Source organism: Hyperolius riggenbachi, chromosome 8, assembly GCF_040937935.1.
Source record: "Hyperolius riggenbachi isolate aHypRig1 chromosome 8, aHypRig1.pri, whole genome shotgun sequence".
Lineage (NCBI taxonomy): Eukaryota > Metazoa > Chordata > Amphibia > Anura > Hyperoliidae > Hyperolius > Hyperolius riggenbachi.
Window position 1 is genome coordinate 253416465 of NC_090653.1, and position 22615 is coordinate 253439079.

The window sequence follows — 22615 nt, forward strand, 5'->3', positions numbered from 1 at the left end:
GGTGGTTGATGGGTGTCTCGGGGGTGGTTAGAGGGGAAAATAGATGCAATCAATGCACTGGGGAGGTGATCGGAAGGGGTCTGAGGGGGATCTGAGGGTTTGGCCAAGTGATCAGGAGCCCACACGGGGCAAATTAGGGCCTGATCTGATGAGTAGGTGTGCTAGGGGGTGACAGGTGGTGACAGGAGGTGATTGATGGGTGTCTCAAGGTGCGATTAGAGGAGGGAATAGATGCAAGCAATGCACTGGCGGGTGATCAGGGCTGGGGTCTGAGGGCGTTCTGAGGGTGTGGGCGGGTGATTGGGTGCCCTAGGGGCAGATAGGGGTCTAATCCGATGGGTAGCAGTGACAGGTGGTGACAGGGGGTGATTGATGGGTGATCAGTGGGTGATTAGATGGCAGAACAGATGTAAACAATGCACTTTGGAGGTGATCTGAGAGCAGGTCTGGGGCAATCTGATGGTGTGGGAGGGTGATCAGATGCCCGTAAGAGGCAGGTTAGGGTCTGATCTGATAAGTGGCAGTGACAGGTGGTGATTGACGGGTGAATGACGGGTGATTGACAGGTGATTACAAGGGAGAATAGATGTATACAGTACACGGGGGGGGAGGTCTGGGGGGGTCTGAGGTCGTTCTGAGGGTGTGGGTGGGTGAATGGGTGCCCTAGGGGCAGATAGGGGTCTGATCTGATGGGTAGCAGTGACAATGACAATGCACTTGGGAGGTGATCTGACGTCGGATCTGCGGGCGATCTGATGGTGTGGGTGGGTGATCAGATTGCCCGCAAGGGGCAGGTTAGGGGCTGATTGATGGGTGGCAGGGGATGATTGACGGGTGATTGACAGGTGATCAGTGGGTTATTACAGGGGGATAGATGCATACAGTACACAGGGGGGGGGGGGTCTTGGGAGAATCTGAGGGGTGGGGGGGGGGGTGATCAGGAGCCCCCAGGGTGCAGTTAGGGACCTAATAAAAAAATAGCGTTGACAGATAGTGACAGGGAGTGATTGATGGGTGATCAGGGGAGTGATTGGGTGCAAACAGTGGTCTGGGGGGTGGGCAGGGGGGGGGGGGGGGTCTGAGGGGTGCTGTGGGCGATCAGAGGGAAGGGGGGGGGGCAGGATCAGTGTGTTTGGTGCAAACTAGGGTGGCTGCAGCCTGCCCTGGTGGTCCCTCGGACACTGGGACCACCAGGGCAGGAGGCAGCCTGTATAATACACTTTGTATACATTACAAAGCGTATTATACACTTTGTATGCGGCGATCGTGGGGTTAACAACCCGCCGGCGCTTCCGAACGGCCGGCGGGTTGTCGTCACAGGTGGGCGGAGCCTATTGCCAGCGGATGCGCGCGCATCACTGCGCGATCCCCGGCCCAAAAGAGACCCAGGACCCGACACCAATCTGCGTTACGTGGTCCTGGGGCTGCCACTTTGCCGCCGCCAAACTACAGTGGGCGGTCAGCAACTGGTTAAAGAAAAACATTAGTTAGCGCCGATACAAATCCTGCAATAAGTCTGCAGTGTTTACTTCCGGCTTTTATCTAAGCAGACATAGGGTTAACATCCTGTGTTTACAAATTAGCTTCTCTGCAATGGCAAGTCAGCTGAAAGCTGAGAGATCAAATTGCACTTGTGATTTGTCGCAGATGAGGGTGAATTAGACAGGCTAAACTCTCTAAATACATACGGGGTGCATTTCTCACTGTTTTCCTTCTGTCCTGTGCAGGAGCTCAGGCCTACTTTAAAAGGATATAAATATGGCAGCCTCCATATCCCTCTCTCACTTCAGGTGTCCTTTAACTTTACATATACACGATGTCCTTGCTTACATTCTGCCCAGAGCCCCTTTTTAAGTACCACTTTTGCAGTTAAAGCAATTTACAACAGACAGAAATTGGAGATTGCATAGTTACCTGTGGGTGATGTGGCAGAGTCACCCCCTCGGCCGGAGGGGTAATAGGTGGCTCCTGCCCCCTGGTTGCTGGGCGCTCCTACGCTCTCGGTTACGGGGGTGCCTTTGGGTAGAACATTCTTCTGGAAGTACCCGGGGTTGGTGATGTTGCCAGCTGGGCTGTACTGGGCTACCGCGATCACCATGCCTTTACCGTCCACAGCCTTGGCAATGCCGACCTCCCGGGAGTCCTTCCACACCACTTGTGTAAAGTGACCTGTAGGTGGGGACAGAGAGCATGATGGGAGGAGTATGAGGAAAGCTGGGGTCTGACTGAGGGCAGCCTTGACTCAATCACTCTATATTCTCTCCCCCGCTGCAGAATGGGAGACCGATGTAAAGCATTTCATTGGCTGCCTGCAGACATCTATTTATCAATTTTGCAGCCTGATCGACCATCCAATTTGATATTATCGAATGAAAATTGGTGCTGCAACATGACCACCTGATCGATGTTTTCATCGACTCGCCATGTGGGGCCCAGACAACACTGCTGAGGAGATATTAATAACTAGGCTGTATTCTTTTTTTCTGAAAGAAAGAGTTTAACATTCTGGTATGCAAGGGACTGTATCTCTCCAGTCGGGACCTAGTTGGACTATAGTATACCGTCACAGATAGGTAATTACAGCCATAGAACTCTTGCCTGGAAGAGAACAGCTTCTGAGTAAATAAAGAAAGTCAATTTTAGCTCTGGGACACAAAGACTGATTGAGCAGAGAAAATATGAAATACTCTTTTTATGTTTTTCAATATAAAATATAACTGTGGGATGTCTAAGAAGAAATAAAAAGCCCCTTTCAGTAGTAGGAGGACAGATACAAGTATGTCTCTCATCAGTTTATTTATTTTTTTACCTCCGATTCATCATCAGCTAAGGAAGGAGCTTTTAGACAGACAGAAACACATTCCTCATCCGTTTCTGGAATGAGGCTTTGGAGGCATATAAAAGAAATTGTTGGCAAAAGTAATATCGCCCATCAATCAACACAGAACCTGATTTCTCAGACAGATCACAAATATTTTCCCTCCTTTAGGGGATAAAATTTAACGTTTATTGTTTACATCTAAAATAGTGCCAGTTACTGTCAAAAGTTAGTTACTACAGGAAAAAACTGACAAGTAGTTTTTAGTATATGTAGAGTAAATCTCAACTACTTCAGTTTACTAGTAACATTAATAACTAAATACACATACCCCCCACCATAACTAAACTACCCAACATGTTTCACTTCCTAACTGGAAGCTTTTTCAAGGGAAAAAGTGCAGTGCATAAGTGCATATAGTGCCAAGGTGCATTATAAAGTCATTAAAATCAAAGCATTATATAAGTAACGTAGCGTATAGGCCTCTGACAGTAGCCTAAACGATATGGCTGGCAGACCTTCCTTTTATACTAACCAGGAGTCACATGGGGTGGGGGTGGAAATCATACTTGTTACCACCCACCCAATCCCCAAGCCTAATTGGTCCAGATACCTGTCAGTCACTGCTAAACCAATCAGTGAGTGACCCGATAGAGTCCCATGATGGCTTAAAGGGAAGGTTCAGGGAAACGTTTAAAAAAATAAAAATCCATATCCACTTACCTGGGGCTTCCTCCAGCCCGTGGCAGGCAGGAGGTGCCCTCGCCTGCGCAGTAAAGCCCGGAGGACGTCCGATGACGTCAGCGCGCCCGCGTGGGACGCAGAAGAGCCCGTCCTTGGAGCGCAGAAGAGCCCGACCTGGCAGCCGGCCTGGCCAGGTCGGGTCGGCCACCGAAGACGACCGGAAGCCTCTGGAGCGGCGGCGAGGGCACCTCCTGCCTGCCACGGGCTGGAGGAAGCCCCAGGTAAGTGGATATGGATTTTTATTTTTTTAAGCGTTTCCCTGAACCTTCCCTTTAAATAGTGTCCTAGGTTTAAAATATAGACAAAATGACCAGTTCTATCCACTCTGTAGAGTTCAAAATTTCATCCCTCCAAAATTCGCCACAGGTGTCCTTGTTTAAATATATAAAATAGTCCAAAAACCACAAAGCCGATAAAGCTCGTTGCCCATTGGTTATTTAAGGTCAGGTGGCTAAACCACCTGCCGTCCAATTGGAAAGCGTCTTCTCATTCAGAAGACAAGGCTTGTATTGGTGCAGGGCCGTCCGGCCAATAGGCGGCAGCCTTCGCCACCCTGAACACTCCCACATTTACACCGATAGGTCGTCGTCACGGGGGGAGTGGGGGGGGGTGGTGGTGGTGGGAGGTAACCACATTCCGTACAAAGCTACGCATACAATGCGGACACACCCCCTCTCATGCGATAGGTCACCACTGCGGAGGGGGTGTGAGTACTCGTACATATGTACACATATAATGCGGATAAACAGGCGTGAGCACTCATACATATGTACGCATATAATGCGGATAAACAGGTCATCACTACTGCAGAGAGGGTATCAGTGCTCGTACAAGTGTACGCATGTAATGCGGACAAACAGGTCATCCCCATTTAAAGTAAACTCGTCCACCATCCCTGCGATAGGATACAACGCATAGGAGGAGAGGATATATATATAAATGTAAACAAACCCACCCATTTTTCTAGCGATATTGTTGTTGTTTGCTAGAAAGCTCGCAATCCATAAATTTATGAATACACCCACCATGATTAATAAGAGAGCTAATGAGAGAGAAGAACTTGTCCTCAAAGATTTAAACTCCCTGCTTGTAGACAATGATAGAGGGACAGTACAACTCGATACCCCCACAAGTAATCTGGTAACCAAAAGTAAATTCTGCCCAAGCATCAGTAATTACCCTTCCATTCAGTGCTTCCTTGGCGTGGTCGTTAAAGATCTGGAGGATCTAGCCAGAAACATAAGCACACGTACCCACCAGAAACAATTGAATTTAAGTGCAATAGAGGAAAGAGCTCTGGAAAGACTGATGATTGATGATCAAATCGTGATTAAAAAAAATCAGATAAAAGGGGGGAATATTGTACTGATGACAAGAGAGGGATATGTGCAAATGTGTTTAAAACTACTCAAGGATTGCAAACTGTATAAAAAAATTAGAGGGGAATCCCACAGACACCTTTTTTAGGGAGTCGGAGGATCTCCTTAAGACAGCAAGGGATCAACGCATACTTGATAAAAAAGATTTCGGTACGGAATGTGGTAACATCCCCCCCCCCCCCGTGACGACGACCTATCGGTGTAAATGTGGGAGTGTTCAGGGTGGCGAAGGCTGCCGCCTATTGGCGGCCCTGCACCAGTACAAGCCTCGTCTTCTGACTTGAATGGGAAGACGCTTTCCAATTGGACGGCAGGTGGTTTAGCCACCTGACCTTAAATAACCAATGGGCAACGAGCTTTATCGGCTTTGTGGTTTTTGGACTATTTTATATATTTAAACAAGGACACCTGTCTGTGGCGAATTTTGGAGGGATGACATTTTGAACTCTACAGAGTGGATAAAACTGGTCATTTTGTCTATATTTTAAACCTAGGACACTATTTAAGCCATCATGGGACTCTATGGGGTCACTCACTGATTGGTTTAGGAGTGACTGACAGGTATCTGGACCAATTAGGCTTGGGGATTGGGTGGGTGGTAACAAGTATGATTTCCACCCCCACCCCCAGGGGCGTAGCAATAGGGGTTGCAGAGGTTGCGACCGCATCGGGGCCCTTGGGCCAAAGGGGCCCCGAAGGGCCCTCCCTCAACTACAGTATTAACTCTCTATTAGTCCTGTGCTCATAATAATCACTTCTATAGATACTTTGAATAGTAGTAATCAGTAACAAACTGTTCCCCATCCCCTTCTTGCACCTCTGACACTGTAGTTGTCATTGGCAGGTTTTGGTGCGCCGTATCAATTGTTATGTATAGAGTCCTTGGGGGGGCCCATTGTAAAACTTGCATCGGGGCCCACAGCTCCTTAGCTACGCCACTGCCCACCCCATGTGACTCCTGGTTAGTATAAAAGGAAGGTCTGCCAGCCATGTCGTTTAGGCTACTGTCAGAGGCCTATATGCTACGTTACTTATATAATGCTTTGATTTTAATTACTTTATAATGCACCTTGGCACTATATGCACTTATGCACTGCACTTTTTCCCTTGAAAAAGCTTCCAGTTAGGAAGTGAAACATGTTGGGTAGTTTAGTTATGGTGGGGGGTATGTGTATTTAGTTATTAATGTTACTAGTAAACTGAAGTAGTTGCGATTTACTCTACATACTGTATACTAAAAACTACTTGTCAGTTTTTTCCTGTAGTAACTAACTTTTGACAGTAACCGGCACTATTTTAGATGTAAAGAAGTAATATCACCCATGTTCTCACCTGTGTTAGATTGGAATCCTGGCTTGCTAAAGTTATAGTCCTTTATCTCATTGTACCATGTATCCACCACCTCCGACCCTGCAAGACAAAACACAAACTGCTATAGCTGGAACAGACATCTCACGAAAACAGCCAAACCTAATACCGCAGGAAGGTTTTGTATCAGAAACTCAATGTCCGAAAAAAAAAAATGATTCTTAACTTGTGCAAACAAGAAAATACGAGACGTTGTGATGTGTAACGAGCAAAAAAAAAAAAAGAAAAAAAACAAACAAAAAAAAAAGCTTAAAGGGAACCTGAAGTGAAAGGAAAATGGAGGTTGACATTTATTTCCTTTTAAAACAATACAAATTGCTTGGCTGTCCTGCTGATCCTCTGCCTCCAATGCTTTTAACCATAGACCCTGAACAAGCATGCAGATCAGATGTTTCTGCCTGAAGACTGTCTGTTTTTGCCTCACGCTTGTTTTAGGCGCGCAATTTAGACACGACTGATGCCAGAAAGACCAGCAGGACTGCCAGGCAACCGCTATGGTTTAAATGGAAATAAATATTGCAGCCTTCATATCCCTTTCACTTCAGGTGTGCACAGGACCTGTCCTTTCAATGCATTTTTTATGTGCACAACTGCACTTTTGATACTGAAACAGGGCATTGTGGGGAAATCCTGAAATCAGACACACCTCCTCCAGTAAACTATCCTCTATTTTAAAGGCTTGTGTCTTTACCACTCTAGGGTACTACCTCCCCAGTGTATCACCTTTCCTATGTACTACCCCCTCAGGAGACCCACAGTTAAAGCTAGATACACACTTTCAATTATGATTGGCACATCACTGACCAATTTTTCCACCTCCATGTAGTAGGAGGGCCAACATATATTAAATACTATGAGCAGATGGTGAAGGCAAACCTTCGTATGACATGGAGATTGTATTAAAAAAAACAAAAAACGGTGAGTGGTTGGCCAATCAATTAAAAATCTGGCTCTGACTTAACCCTGGTACACATTTTCAAATACAATTGGCCAATCCCTGACAAATTTTACCACCTCCATATAGTATGAATATTTACTTACACAATCCGGTCATGATATTTCATATTTGTTGACTCTCATACTACATGGAGGTAAAATTGGTCAGTGATTGGCCACTCACAATCGAAAGTGTGTACCAAGCTTAACAATAAAACCTGGTACACACAATCCATTTTGATTGGCCAATTTCACCACCCCCATGTAGCCGGAGAGTCAACTGACTTTGAATACTGTGAGTAGATAGTGTAGGTAGGCTCTACGTGGAAATGGTAAAATTGGTCAGTAATTGGCCAATCATAATTGAAAGTGTGTACCAGGCTTAAGGGTGCATACACACATCTGATTTTCATTGACCAATCGCTGGCCAATTTTACCATCTCCATGTAGTATGAGGGCAAACATAATTAGAATATTATAAACAGATTGTGCAGGAAATCTCTCCCACACACTACATAAAAGTGGCAAAATTGGCAAATCAAAATTGGATGTGTGTACCGGGCTATAGGTCTGCATATAAAGTTTCCTGGGAATCATCTATTACTGCCCCGTGCGGTTTTTAATTTAAGTGGCTGGTGGGGAGCAGAGGAGCACAATGACTTGTATGATTTTTTTTTTTTTTAACTGGGTAGCACATAAGAATTAGGTTTCTTTTCCACGAACTGTTGAGCTGTGTGCTCAGCAAGCAGTTTCCAGGCAGCAGTGAGCAGTTACCAGGCAGCGACAAGCAGTTACCAGGCAGCAGTGAGCAGTTACCAGGCAGCGACAAGCAGTTACCAGGCAGCAGTGAGCAGTTACCAGGCAGCGACAAGCAGTTACCAGGCAGCGACAAGCAGTTACCAGGCAGCAGTCAGCAGTTGTGAGAGTTTGAGAGGCATTTCACTGCCTATCAACTGTCCATGGGAAAGAGGTCTTACACGTTTTGAGTTGATGCACCATAAGGCCTCTTTTCCACAAACTGTTGAGCTGTGTGATCAGCATCAGTCGCCAGGCAGCAGTGAGCAGTTACCAGGCAGCGACAAGCAGTTACCAGGCAGCAGTGAGCAGTTGTGAGAGTTTGAGAGGCATTTCACTGCCTAAAAACAGTTCGTGGAAAAGAGGCCTTATACAAATTTTGTATCCAAATGTATTCAGCTTGAAAATAAACCAATCAAATCCTGCTGAGGTAAAATTCGATTGGTCCATTGTCAAGCTGAATTAATTTGCATACAAAATTCGCATAATCATGCATAAACTCAAAATTGATTTACATCTGATTGACCATCCCTAGTTAGCACCTCCCAGGTTTTCTGGCTCTTGCGAGATGCTGAAATGGCCTGTAAGCACCTCTATGGGCATTCGCTGTGCCAATATATTCAGGTTAGGATGCACAGTTTCTAACAAGGCACAGAAAGCGTTGTCTGTGGAATGCCATAAAAACAAAATAGCAGGAGCTCTACAGACTGGCCAGCATCCATTAATAAGGATCTGCAGGGGAAGAAGGGGGAGGGATTATGGAAATGACAGTGACTGGTGGAGATCTCCTTTAAACCACGCCCACCAGCAGAACATCTTACCAGAGGCGTCCCGGATGCCGGAGTTCCATTTGTACCAGAGGTTCTCGCCGTGGTTGGTGTTGCTGTGCTGCAGAGCGTTGATGGACAGAAGGTGGTTGGCCCATTTCTGGCTGGATTCGCTGAGCTCCCGGCTGAGCTGAAGCGGAGGTGCCCCGTGCAAGCGCCGGTATTTGTTGTGCGTGTCCAGCGCCTCCTGCTCGAAGCTTCCCGCTTTCACTAGGAGAGAATGATGGAGACATTCGATGAAACTCCTTGTTATTAGCAGTCACGTCGGCCAATTGTACAGGCTGCGCGGTTTTCTGTACAGTTGGGCTGTGGCTGCATCACCCCTCAGACTATACAGCCACACTCTAAGGGCCCAGTCACACTAGGGCGATTAGTGGGCGATTCCCGTCAAAGCACTAGCACTATTCTAACCTATGGGCAATGTACTCACTGCTGCACTAGGCGCAGATCACGGGCGTTTTGCGATTAGCGTTACCTGCAGCATTTTTGCCGCGATTCTGGAGCAATCTCGGTAAATTGCTTAGTAAAGTGCTGATCGTGAAAATGTGCAGCGAATTTTTACCGCGATTAGCGCAGTAAATTCGCTTATGCAAAACGCTAGTACTAAGTGCTAGCGTTTTGCGATTTCAGTGAATGGGGCCATTCAATGTGAATGGGGCCTAAAAAACAGATGTTAAGAAGAACAGCAGAAAAAGGCAGCTTTTCTTAGGACAAACTACATTTGAATGAATTGCTGCATAAGGCCTCTTTTCCACAAACTGTTGAGCTGTGTGCTCAGCAAGCAGTTACCAGGCAGAAGTAAGCAGTTATCATGCAGCAACGAGCAGTTACTAGGCAGCAGTGAGCTGAGCAGTTGAGAGAGTTTAAGAGGCATTTCACTGCCTATCATCGGTCCGTGGAAAGGAGGCCTAAGGCCTCTTGCACACTGCACGCGATTCAGATTCAGATTCCGCTTTTTAATCAGTTTTTACATCCGATTCAGATTCTGATTTGCAGTTTGCTCCCTGCACACTGCAAATCGGAATCTGAATCGGATGTAAAAACTGATTAAAAAGCGGAATCTGAATCGGAATCGCGTGCAGTGTGCAAGAGGCCTAAGTGTGTAGAGACTACTTCTAGACAACGTGCACACTTGCATTCAAACCAGAGGCACTAAATTACCATTATTGGAGGATGTTAGTTTCCAAATTAAATTGCCAGCCAGCAGGCCAGCTGCTCCCATGTCCATGGCATGTATATGTTTGCAACTAGCGCATATGCAGAGCTTCTGTTTTGGATTCAAGGTGCTCGTTGTCTCTATGGGAACTCAGCGCATCTCTGTAGGTACCCATTCAGAGGCGGCCCTGGTGATTTACCCTTTTTGTTTTTTTAGATATTGTTGAAGTGTACAGTATTTCTAGATCAAAGCCAAGTTCCACCCCTTTAAAAAGGGATATTCCACATTAATCATTATCAAATTGCTGAAACATTGATGGGGGTTGCACAAGTCTGTCTGTAATTAACATTATTAACCATTTCACCCCAAAGGGGTTTTTACCCTAAGGGACAAGAACGATATTCACCTTTCAGTGCTCATCCCTTTCATTTGCCAATAGCTTAATCACTACTAATCACAATGAAATGATCTACAGTTATATCTTGTTTTTTACACCACCAATTGGGCTTTTTGGGGTTAATTTTTTTCAGTAATTACTTTTTCCATGCATTTTAAAGGGAAAAACAAGGAAAAAAGGAAAAAATACACTTTCTCCAATTTCATCCCCTATAGTTTTAATATAAACACTGCTACTGTGCATAAAACCTACACATTGTATCTGCCTATTTGTCCTGGTTATCAGAACATTTTAATTATGTCCCTAGTACAAAGTATGGTGGCAATATAGTATTTGGAAATAAAGGTGTATTTTTTCTTTGGTGAATTTTCTTTTACTATTTTCATGTGCATGGGAATGCATGTGCACACGCGGGAGTGCGCAAATGCACAGCGGCGGCAGTACTGTCTGACTTATAAAAACGTCCTGGAGCCATTAAGAGGTTCTAGCAGGACGTTTTTATAAGTCAATTTGTCATTAAGTGGTTAAAAATGATCTTTCCATTTCAATCTGCAGCTGGCTAAACTGACCATAAAATCAAACTGCACTTCCTGGAAACCACGGCAATAGTGTTCTGTTTTGTTTGGTCGAACTTAAGTGTATGTTTAGATACATTGACAACAAGTTAAATAATCGTACTCAATGCCAAGCAGCTGCAGCTAAAGCTAACAAAATTTTGGGATGCATTAAAAGGGAAATAAAAACTCGAGATGCTAGCATAATATTGCCCCTGTTTAACTCTCTAGTAAGGCCACATCTGGAATATGGAAATTCAGTTCTGGGCACCACATTACAAAAAAGATCAAATCAAATCAAATCAAAGATAGCTTTATTGGCATGACCAAGATTCATTACAGGTATTGCCAAAGCAAGGGGAAATAGGGGACATGGGAGAGGGTGGGGTAGGGGGACAATGGCTAAGCAGTCTGTGGACATTTTTTAGGTTTACAATTCCGTTATGCTCCCCTCAGTCTGTGGCATGCTGTGACATAGTGTGCAGCGATTGTCACTGTGGATTCCTCTTCTCCTAGTAGGATATATGTTTTTCTCTCATCTTCTAGTGTGAGAAAGTCTGGGAATAGTTCCAACAATTTCTTAAAGTAAGTGTCCCTGGTTGCAGTATATTTGGGGCAGTGCAGCAGGAAGTGGCTTTCATCCTCAAGGGTCTTCTGCTCACAGTGTTGGCATAGTCTCTCCTCCCTGGGTTTGTACGTCTGTCTGTGTCTCCCAGACTCTATTTCGAGGTTGTGAGCACTCAATCTGTAGACACTCAGGATTTTCCTCTCTTGAGGATAAAGATATTGCAGTTTTAGAGCAGGTGCAGAGACGAGCAACAAAACTGATACGTGGGATGGAAGGTCTCGCTTACCAAGAAAGGTTAGATAAACTGGGTTTATTTAGTCTAGAGAAAAGACGCCTTAGAGGGGATCTAATTAACATGTATAAATACATCAGAGGGCAATATAATAGCTTGGCGGATGAGCTTTTAGTCCCTAGGCCTTGTCAAAGGATTAGAGGACATGATCTGCGCATGGAGGAAAAACGTTTTAGCCATTTATTTAGGAAAGGGTTCTTTACAGTAAGAGTGATTAAGATGTGGAATGCATTGCCACAGGAAGTCGTTATGGCAAACTCTATACCTGCATTTAAAGGGGGCTTAGATGCTTTCCTTGCGTTGAAAGACATCCATGGTTACAATTACTAGGTAATGCCTAATGATGTTGATCCAGGAATTTTATCTGATTGCCATCTGGAGTCGGGAAGGAATTTTTCCCTTTAGGGGCTAATTGGACCATGCCTTGTAAGGGTTTTTTCGCCTTCCTCTGGATCAACAGGGATATGTGAGGGAGCAGGCTGGTGTTGTACTTTATACTGGTTGAACTCGATGGACGTATGTCTTTTTTGAACTAAAATAACTATGTAACTATATACAGAATCAAGACTGTACAGCAGTCAATATGGGCAGGATGAAGTCCTATACGTTATTGTCCCATGTAATCATTTTAAAGAGCCACTGAAGCGAAAAAAAAAATGATGATATTATGATTTGTATGTGTAGTACAGCTAAGAAAAAAAACATTAAGATCAGATACATCAGTCTAAAGCTGGCCATACACTGGCCCGATTTGCGCCCGTTTCGACAGCAGATTCGATCACTGGGATCGAATCTGCTGCCAATCGTTCACGCTACATGCCGAATTTCGATCCATTTCGTCCGATCCCGTCGATCGCGCCGTGCGGAAAATAACCGTCGATTGCCCGCGGGTAAAGAGCGCATCGCTAGCGGAGTTCGAGTGCCCGACGACCGACGCAATAGAGCCCGCATACATTACCTGCTCCGCCGGCGCGACTCCAGTCTCCCGGTCACCGCTGCTCTGTCTGCGCTCTGGTCTCCAGGTCCGGCATGCCTCACTTCTTCTAGCCCGGCAGGAAGTTTAAACAGTAGAGCGCCCTCTACTGTTTAAACTTCCTGCCGGGCTAGAAGAAGTGAGGCATGCCGGACCTGGAGACCAGAGCGCAGACAGAGCAGCGGTGACCGGGGGACTGGAGTCGCGCCGGCGGAGCAGGTAATGTATGCGGGCTGGGCGGGGGCAGCAGCAGCAGCACCACCACAACAGATTGTGAACGGTTTCAGGCTGAAATCGGTTCACGATCTGATTGCTGTAAAGGTAGCCATACGATCCCTCTCTGATCAGATTCGATCAGAGAGGGATCTATCTGTTGGTCGAATCTGATGGCAAATCGACCAGTGTATGGCCACCTTAATTGTTTCCAGTACAGGAAGAGTTGAGAAACTCCAGTTGTTATCTCTATGCAAAAAAGCTATTAAGCTCTCCGACTAACGTGGAGAGGGCTGTTATCTGACTTTTATTATCTCAACTGTAATTGAACTGTTTACTTTTCCTCTGCTAGAGGAGAGTTCATTACTTCACAGAATGCTCTGAAAGGGCCTTTTTCCACTAGCCTGCGATTTGCTTCTGATCGCAAATCGCAAGGTGCATTAAACTAATGGAAACTGCAGCAGCAATTTCCATTAGTGCGATCCGATTGCGATGCGATTTTGGTCAAAGCGCAATCGTCGTCCTGCCGCGTTTTGTATGCGATTGAGCTGTACTATAATGAGTATAGTAGCTCAATCGCACTTGCATGGTGGAAATTGAAACGCGATTGCGATCGCGATCGGAATCGCGATCGCATTCCATAGTGGAAAAGAGCCCAAAGACTCATTTTGAATGCTAATATGTAATCTGCACATATTATAGAGTGATGCAATGTTAGAAAAAACACTATATACCTGAAAATAAAAATATGAGAATATTTTCTTTGCTGCTAATCTTCTAGTAATTATTCATAGTACACAACCAATTCATTATATCATATATTTTTTTTTCGCTTCAGTGTCTCTTTAACTATATCCTGCTGCAGACCTCTCCTATGGTATGTAGTGTTGGTTAAGGTTAGGCATGGGGTAGTTCATCTTAGACAAGTGGGAATGGATAAGGTAAGAGAGCGGGGGTGGTAGTGGTTAACCCTCCTGGTGGTCTATTAAAAACCTCCAGGGAGCAGCGCAGCGTTTTTTTTGTGATTTTTTTTTTTTTTAAATCATGTAGCGAGCCTAGGGCTACATGATAGCCGCTGTGCAGCGGCATCCCCCCACCCTCTTCGGATTTCCTGGAGGGCTTCCCCCGTCGCCATGGCGACGGGGCGGGATGACGTCGCCGACGTCGTGACGTCATTGGGAGTCCCGATCTACCCCTCAGCGGTGCTGGCACTGATTGGCCAGGCAGCGCACGGGGTCTGGGGGGGGGGGGGGGCGGCACGGCGGCGATCGGTGTGCTCACGCAGCTAGCAAAGTGCTAGCTGCGTGGAGCAAAAAAAATTGTGCAAATCGGCCCAGCGTGGCCTGAGAAATCTTCCTGCGAGTTTCGCGGGCGTGACCCCGCTTCCTCAGGCAAAAATGGGAGCAGAACTCAGTGGGTCAGGCAATAGGTTTGAGCGCCTCTGTATCACAGAGGCGCTCTGTGAGACAGAGGTGCTCAGACCTATTGCTTGACCCACTGAGTTGTGCTCCCATTTTTGCCTGAGGAAGCGGGGTCACGCCCGCGAAACGCGTTGCATTTGTGGAGTTGAATAAATTATCTGTCAATTGTTTTATCGAGACTCAAGTGCGTTTTCTTTTTTTGTAAATGGTAGGCGAGTCCACCTTAACATCCCCCTCTGCTTGTAAGCGTTTTTTAAAACGTTTTACTCTACTCTGGCGCCTCTGTATACTGAGTTTTTGCTGATCTTCTAGTCCACCCTGGGTGGAGGGGTGCATCCCCATCTACTATCTACAGAGAGCGACTTAACCTGAGTGGGGTCAGGTCCTAATGCTCCCCCACCTGCATTTAAAGAGAATCTGTATTGTTAAAATCGCACAAAAGTAAACATACCAGTGCGTTAGGGGACATCTCCTATTACCCTCTGTCACAATTTCGCAGCTCCCCGCCGCATTAAAAGTGGTCAAAAACAGTTTTTAAAAGTTTGTTTATAAACAAACAAAAATTGCCACCAAAACAGGAAGTAGGTTGATGTACAGCATGTCCACACATAGAAAATACATCCATACTCAAGCAGGCTTCTTTTTGAATTTCAAGAAATCATTTGTGTGTTTATTTCCCCCTGCAGCTCTCACCCAGTGAAGAGTGACAGGCTGTGAGGCTGATTGTTTCTTTCTGCAGACAGCTCTGCCCGGTGTCTGTAATTCCTCAGTATGTGAAAGCTCAGAGGAGGATGTATCCAGCTTGTAAAAGAGAACAGAGATGAGAAGCTGCCACAATCTAAATAACACACACGGGAGTGTGCATGGAGGGGGGCAGGCATCACAGAACCACAACACTGAAGAACTTGGCAGCCTTCCAGACACAGGGGGACAAGTTCGACCGGGGAAAGATAAGCTGATTTATTACAGAGATGGTGATAGTAGAAAGTGCTGCAGTAAGCCAGAACACATTAGAATAGCTTTTGGAACTCGTGTTTGTGAGTATATATACATAAAATTGTATTGAACTCTTCATTTTACCTGACAATACTGCACCATATTGGGCTCTCGATTCTCTTCTTGTTTTTAAGCGAATTAAGGTGGAGACTACATCTTAAAATTTTAGATGAGTTGGTGGAAGAGCGCTGCAATAAATCATGAAATGTCTATGTTCATCCCGCTATACCGCTGTATTCCTTACCTGTTTGGCCAATAGTGACTGTAGGCTTCCGATCTGCAACCTTCTCTATTTCAGGTGATTTGTTTCCTCCTGGCTTCCACCGAGAGCCCGACTGGTCACCTGCGTCCGGTGACACTGCCGAGCCAGAGGGCAGGACGTTCCTTTCAAAGTACGCCGGGGTTGGTGACATTGCCGGCTGGGTTGTACTGACCCACCACAAAATAAAGTCCATTGCCATCGGTGGCCACACCCCACGCCAACCTCCTTGGATTCCTTCCAAACGACTTGAGTGAAGTGACCTTAAGAAGGACCCCCAAAGTAAGAAAAATGTTAAAGTGAACCTCCGGACTAAAGATCTACTCAGCAAAACTGAAAAGGCTTGGTGTTTCTTTAACAGTTTCACCGTATCAGAACTTTGTTTTGCCTGGGCTTTTCTTCCCTGATGCTGTGCAGAGCATGATGGGGATTTCCTATGTTGTTTACGTTGCCTAGCAACTGGGAGAGGTGATCAGCACACAGGACAGTTGGAACTGTGTCTCATGCTCCCTGTCACCTTCTTTCAACCAAAATAGATAGCTGCCATCATGAAATCAAACATTTGCCTGTTCTTTTAAAACAGGGTGGGTACAAGATTATATTACCTATCTATTTTAATGAACAGAACTAATGTAAGTTAATGACAGTATGTTTGTTTAGGCTGGAGTTCCTCTAAGTCCCACAGTAGAACATATATTCCAAATCTAAAGGGAACCCAAGATATGGAGGTCGACCCAAGAAAGAGATATGGAGGTCGACATATTGTTTTCCTTTCAAAGAGAAACCGTGACCATCCCAATCAGTAGCTGATACCCGCTATTACATGAGAAATCTAGGGGGTCTGTATGGCTGATACTGTGGTGAAACCCCTCCCACAGGAAACTGAGGACCATGGTCCTGGCAGTTTCCTGTCTGTGAACCTCGTTGCATTGTGGGAAATAGCTGTTTAGAACTTCCAGAAAAGCAAGCAGCAGCTACTTCCAGTGACATCACCTGCCAGCAGTAAAAATGTCACCATGTGATAAATGTCAGAATGTAAGTCAGGGAGAGAAAAGATTTTAAATGGGCAAACACTGACTAAATCATTTATACATAATTATTGTAAAAATAAATAATAAATTATTACATTATTTTCACTGGAGTTCCTCTTTAAGCAATACCAGTTGCCTAACTTGCTTGCCAGCCCTGCTGATCTTTCTGGCTGCAATAGTGACTTGGATCAAACGCCTGAAATAAGCATGCAGCTAATCCCAATGTGAGTTTCCAAAATTTTGACCCTTTCACACTGGTGCGGTGCTAAGCTACGCTATGCTAATGAAAGCCTATGGGTGCTTTTATAGAGCATGCGGTGCGCCTAAAGTCGCCGATCTATGGCGTGCAAGCCGACGTTACCAAGTGACCTCTGCGACGACCTGCGGCAGACCGGAAGTCATGTAAGTCTATGGCGATGCAGAGATTTTTAAAATGATGACGGCAGCGGCACAATACACTTCAGTTCACTTCCTTATTCCCCAAACAGGAAGTAACCGCAAGCGAGCATCACTTTCCGTTTGGATCTGAGCCACACGGGGATTGCAGAGGACTAACGAAGTAATCCCCGTTGCCTCCAATCCACTGTCTGAAGTTGGACTTAGAGTGTTGGGCACCAATGAAGGGGGGTTAGGCCAATGTAGTTTGGTACCCGTCTCCCCAATTTGTACAAAGCACTTTAGAGGTCTATGGGAGTTTAATGGGGATTAATAGTCATTTTTACTAATTACTATTAATTAACTAATGTCACATACCATTATTCAGCATATAAGCATTATCTTTTTTTTTAATTTTTTTTTACAAAGACAACCACTAATCCCCATTAAACTACCACAGACCTCTAAATTGCTTTATGCAGCTAATCCAGTCAGACATCATACTTGTTCAGTGTCTATGACTGAGGCTGCTTTCACAGTGGGACGTTACAGGCGCTCGTTAGAGCAGCCTGTAACGCAGCCCAACTCACAGTAATGAAAAATCAATGGGCTGTTCACAGTGCCCACGACGTTCAATGAAAGTGCATCATACTGTTCGTTATACACGGTTTTAGCCACGTTAGACTGTTTGCACATGCTCAGTGTTGGAGGAGGAGGGGAGAGTCCGCTAGTGCCCCTAGCCACATGGCTAATTAATATTCACTGAACTGTGTGACGTACAATGTTTACTTCCTGGAGCGGCCGGTCTGTGCGACGATTGGCTGGTGGGACCACGTGATGCGGAGTGTTCCGCTCACGTGGTCTCCGCCGGCGCATGCGTCAAAAAGTACGCATCACGGACGCATCAAGAGCCGCTTGACGCGGCTCTATGTAGCGTCCTCAAATACCACCACCATGCGCTGCGTTAGGGGCACGTTATGCGACCATAACGCCCCCTAAAACGCAACGTCTTGGTGGGAAAGAGCCCTAAGTATTAGACGTAGAAGATCAGTAGGAACAGCCAGGCAATGTGCATTTTTTAAAAGGAAATCAATATAGCTGCCTCCCTATTTCTCTCACCTAGGGTTTCAAAAAGAAGATTATTTGTTATAAAGTGTTTTGTTTTATAATTGCTTTTAATAAAAGATACAACAAGCAGTACAGACAAAACTAAAAGTTTTAGCAACCTTTTTTTTGTGATCTCCACGTCGCTCCCATGCTTCCTTTTTCCAGATTGAAGTGACGTGGGTGGAATACATCGGCTAAGGCTGTGGTACGGGTAAATTAACCCCTGCCGCGGGCAGCGCTGTCCAATGTAAATTTTGATTACAAGTAGCTACGTACTTGTAACTACTCACAATGCACACCACTAGTGCTTAGAAATACTTCTGCAAGGAGACACTCGTCTAGCTCTTGTCTAATGGCTCTTTTACAAGAACAGCTGACAGCAGCATACTTTACTGCTTGTCAGACGCTCCTGTTTATGTGCAGGGCAATTGCAGTCGACTGCCGGCACCAGCACTTGTAGCGACCACTGCAGCATGTGCCTCTGAGTCGGCGGTAGACGGTCCTGGATGCTCTACGCAGTGTTTTCTTACTGGTCGGTAACTGCACCGTGTGTCAACCACTGACACCCATGTGATATGAATGCTCCCATTCTGTTGCATTGTTTTGCAGCTGAAGGGCACATGACCCCAGCAATCAGCGTCTAAACGGCACTGTTCAGCCGTTTGTCTTAAAGTGTAGCCGAGATGGGATATTAGCATTAAAATATACATACATGGCGCTTCCTCCAGCCTCCTCTGGCCTGATCGCTCTCATGGCATCCTCTTCTCACTCTCAGTTTGCCCGCAATTGGCCCTGGAAAGTCCTCCGGTTTGGGGCCAACTGTGCATGCGCGGCCTGGCTGTGCTCGTGCTTCTGCCACGTTCACGTCACCTGGAGTGTTCTGCGCCTGCACAGTGCTACTGCAGAATGCTCCCGGCAACGGAAACGAGACCGGGGAGCGCACCAGGACGGACTGCGCATGTACCGACTGATGGATTTTCCAGGGACAATTGCGGGCGAACAGAGAGCGAGATTAGGACGGCGCGGGAGCGATCAGGCCAGAGGGGGCTGGAGGAAGCCCCAGGTATGTATATTTTATTGGTAATCACTCATCTCAAGTTCACTTTAAAGAGCTGTGGACCTGAACTCTTGCACAGGAGACAAGGAAAAAAAGAGAGAAATGCACCATGTGTGCTTTTAGAGAGATGAGCCTGTCTAATTCCCCCTCATCTTCAAATATTCACAAGTGTAATTTGATCTCCGCTGCATCAGCACAGAATTTCAGCAGTCCTCGGCAGACACAGCTACCGGAATATGTAAACACAGGATGTTAACCCTATGTCTGCTTCCATGAAAGCGGGAAGTGGACACACTGCAGATTTATTGCAGGATTTTTATCAGCTGAAACAAAGAAATGTTTTTCTGTAAAGGTTAATATGCTGTTGCTCATCTTTAAAGCAGAGTGGAAGTTCTGAGTTCAGGTCTACTTTAAAGGACAACTGTAAGCTATAAAAAAAAAAAAGTTTTACTTGGGGCTTCAACCCCCACAGACGTCCTGCGCTCCGGTCCACCATTGTGGCTTACTTCAGTTTTCGGCGACTTAAATGTCGCTGGCCACTGCAACTGCGCAGCCCTGTCGGAAGTGAGCCGTGGCGGGGGACTAGAGGATCATTTTGTTCTGGCGCAGGCACAGGACGGCTGCGGGGGACCGGTAGAAGCCCCGTGTAAGTGGAACTTTTTTTAAAATAGCTTACAGATGTCCTTTAAACTCCCCTGTTCCGGTGCATATGGGGCAATCCCTGCAACTCACCTGAAGCAGAGAACCCAGATGTATGGATCGCAGTGCGATTGGCTCCATCACTGCTGCACACATTATACAGCTTCCTGCACTACTTCCTGAATGCACCAAAGATTGCCCACAGAAATTCTGCAAAGGGCAGTGGAAAAAAAAAAACAAAGGCAGATTCTACTTCTATCTCTAAATATGTCCCTGGAAGTCTTTGCAACTATTTTTGAAACTTCTTTTTTAGATTTTTTATGACTTATCCATTATGCAATGCTTTACAGAATCCATACAATCATTCCCTTATCAGTATTCTCTGCAGAAGCGTCAGTGTTACCTGTGTTGCCGCGGAATCCCGGCCTTCCGAAGTCGTAGTTCTTTATTTCGTCGTACCACGAGTCTACAGGCTCCTGACCTGGCGGCAGAGAACAAATCCATAAATCTCTGTTAATTCCCTGATACAAATTAACACGATGTTCCTAACAGGAGTTTTACCAACAACAACTTTGTAATGGAAGATATGCTCTCATAAACTAAAGGAGAACGTTGGTGCGTCTTCATTTATAAGAAATGATTTACAATAAATCCGCTACTCCAACCCTGCAAGCTGCAGAGGGATGAAAAGCCAGACCAGAGAAAATACATGCAAACAAGGGGAGGAGATACAAACACCATGCAGATAGTGTTCTGGCCAGGGCCAGATGTACACCTCAGGAGCTTGTAGGCACAGAGATTTTAGTGCCTTAAACTCCACCTCTCAACACAGGCCACACCCCAATCCTGGTCCTTTTTTTTTTTTTTTTTTTTTTTATATATATATATATCACATAAAGAGCTAAATGTACATGAACCTAGCAGCAGTGTAATTCAAAGAGTGGGCCTTCCCAACAAAATCATATATAAGGCCCCCTCTACTTTAATAATACAAAAATATGTATAATTAGTTACTTTATAAAAACAGGCTACACACAATTGGGGGTGGGGCTACACACAACTAAGTCACCACCTTACATTGCCTCAAACTCCCCCCCCCCCCCCCCCCCACAACCACACAGTCACACACCAAAATGAGAAGGGCAGGCAGAAAATGACAGTGTGTATGGCAAGAATGCACAGCTGACCTGCGCTGCAGCAGGGGCAGTGCAGGAACAGAGGCAGGAGGATGCAATACCCACACTGCCCACTATGGTACTCTCACATTTTGCAGGAGGCCCTGATTAAGCCTCAGAACTCTGCCCCCATCTACATGCCTGCGGCTGATGGACTGGAGCCTGGTGGTGAGTGACATCACCATCCAACTCTGCCGAGACGGGATATTTGGGAAGAGAAGGGAGCAGCCTCTGCCACATAAGGCACCTGTTGTCAGACTCCTACAGTGCCTTATTGTAGATCCGTCATGGCCAAGATTCAAACCTGGAACCTTGCTGCAAGGGGAGGGGAGGGGGGCAATTGAACAACATGGAATGAACCGAAGTGTAAAGATCGCCATACACTTCTAAATGGCCAGTCAGGAGATAAGAGAAACATTTTCTTAAATGGTGCCATGGTCTGACCAGGCTGCATCTAGCATAAGCTATATATTATAAGACTCATACACTATCGTCCATACTTTGTCCGTTGGATGATAGTTGAACGTGTGAACATGTGACAAATAACTAGATGAGCGTCCGATAACAGGCCGCTTGTGTACAAGTCGTTTGAACAACTTGTACTTGTTTTGAATGTGGCAACATCATGCAGTCTGTCCTTCCACTTGTGCAGTATGCAGATGAGTTGGCCATTCAGTTGGTTGGTGTGCAGAAAACAGGCCCGGATTTACCTCACAGGAGCCTATAGGCACAGATGTTCTGACAACTTAGACTTCTCCCTCCATGAACCGACAAACTCCGACCAAAATGCACCACACGTGTACTGGATGTCCCGGCTGTCACTTCTCCCTTACCCATCATATGTAGCTACAGGTTCTCCTGAGTATTAGGTAGCCAGAGGTACCCTCAGTATTAAGTAGCTAGAGGTGCCCTCAGTATTAAGTAGCTAGAGGGAAATCTCAGCAGTGGAAAGCCTAAAGCTGGATGACTAACCTCATTTGCACTCTCATCAGAACTCTGCACAGGGAAGGAGGGAGGGAGGTTCTCGGGGAGGGGAGTGAGCCACCTTTCCACCATCAGGTGCCTATAGGCTCGTGCCTACAGTGCCTTATGATACATCTGGCCCTGGCAGAAAATAGAAGTCGCGAAATTGCTTGGTCATGTGGTCGGCCACGTCGTTGGTTTGGTTGTGCGCTTTTGTTGGGTGTGTGTACGAGCCTATAGGCAACACAGCAGAATGTCTTCTAAAAGAAAAAAGGCCATCCAATATCCTATTAACTTTTCACCTGAGTTTTCTCTAAGGAGATATTTTCAAAACTTGGTAATGTGAAAATAGTTATCTCTTTATTGATCACATCGATTAAAATCAGCAGTGATATAACAACGACAGACCGCTGTTTCGAGCCATGGGGCTCTTTATCAAGTTGTCAAAACTGCAATGCACACAATCACCTTCCACCACTCCTTATATACAAAAGTAGCACCAATCGGTGGTCAGTGTTTGAATCAACGAATCACAGTGCATAAACAGCATGGAGGACCTGATGGGGAACTGT

The 22615-nt window shown here is 45.8% G+C and overlaps 1 pseudogene; it reads right to left on the reverse strand.

The window, feature by feature from the left end:
* The window catches only part of LOC137527762 (uncharacterized), a 205656-nt pseudogene that overhangs the window by 25220 nt on the left and 157821 nt on the right, over positions 1–22615 (reverse strand).